The sequence below is a fragment of the Echinops telfairi genome, unplaced genomic scaffold, assembly GCF_000313985.2.
Source record: "Echinops telfairi isolate 266 unplaced genomic scaffold, ASM31398v2 ScPeMD7_3;HRSCAF=10, whole genome shotgun sequence".
Lineage (NCBI taxonomy): Eukaryota > Metazoa > Chordata > Mammalia > Afrosoricida > Tenrecidae > Echinops > Echinops telfairi.
Genome location: NW_022103899.1, coordinates 58,855,832 through 58,856,958, shown reverse-complemented (window position 1 = coordinate 58,856,958; position 1,127 = coordinate 58,855,832). Strand labels below are relative to the sequence as shown.

The following is a 1,127-nucleotide window of genomic DNA, read 5'->3' as shown; positions in this document are numbered from 1 at the left end:
GTCTCAGAAGACCGATTAGGAGTCCATATGGGTCAGATGGACCGACTGCAGTGGGTTTGGTTTTGTGTGTGTAGGTACGAGGCAGGTGCACGTGCATGTACGTGAAGTTTCTAGTTACCCACTTACAGGGGCGGCAGCTTCTCCCTCCCCTTCTGTTTCACGGTGACAGTGGCCACTTGCCCCAGTCACAGCCACTTGTCCGCAATGGGGGAGATGGTACCCATTGCCTAACTTGCTACATTTCTCCAATGTCACAGATTCCACGGAAAACGGAAAGTCTATAAATACACCCCAGAGCAGAGCCCCTTCTTGGAGACCATCAGCACACACAGTCCGGGGAGCCCAGAAAACCAGGTAAGAGGCAGCCAGAGTGCCGACGGGCCAGCTCCTGACAGGGACCAGCCTGCAACAGTCGTCGTGACAGGACAAAACTACACCCCCACACTCCTCACCAGGGTGTGTCAAGTTGGGGTGCGGGCGGGGAGGCAAATATTTTCTTTAAATTGAACTTTGCGCTGCTTGTTTTAAAAAAAAACCAATGCATTAAGACTCTCTTCCAAAAAAAGTAATCCTCATCAGGTGTGCTCTATGAGCAGGGTGTAACAGTGCGTAAACATTTCGTGATCACCGAGCCTTTAAGGGAATGAGTTGGTGGGCCCCGGGTGATCTATTGACAACACATGTCAGTCACTGAATTGCCCATGGAGACGCCTCTGTGCATACTTCCACCAAACCTCAAAATCAGTGACACTGAACCAGCCTGGTGTTCGTGTTGACCAGCCTCTGGCGGCAGACGTGTGGCTGCATTCCGGAATGCCCTCTTCTGCGTCATGGCCCTCTTTGTCTCTCCTGTGTCCACACCACACTACGGTCTTGCATTCTGTGGTTTTGCTAAACACTGTAGCTTTATGGTGAGTCTCCAAATCTGGCCGTGTGGTCGGCCCTCCTCCTGTGTTCTTTTTTAAGAGTGCCTTGGCTATTTTAAGTCCTTTGCATTTCCACAGACGTTTTAGAGGCAGCTTGTCAATGTCTACAAGAAAAAGATCTGCCAGGCTTTCTGCTGCGATTGCCTTGCTGCTGGAGGGTAAGGTTGTGGCTCCTTGGCACCTGCATATTGGCACCTCACG

At 51.3% G+C, this 1,127-nt stretch overlaps 1 long non-coding RNA gene across 1 annotated transcript in view; it reads left to right on the top strand.

Moving 5' to 3' along the window:
* LOC123522272 overlaps positions 1–348 on the top strand; it is a 29,264-nt gene extending 28,916 nt beyond the window's left edge. The window contains exon 3 of the long non-coding RNA XR_006680544.1: positions 258–348. This is a non-coding gene — a long non-coding RNA (uncharacterized LOC123522272). The remainder of the gene's footprint in view (positions 1–257) is intronic.
* Positions 349–1,127: the final 779 nt, after the last annotated feature.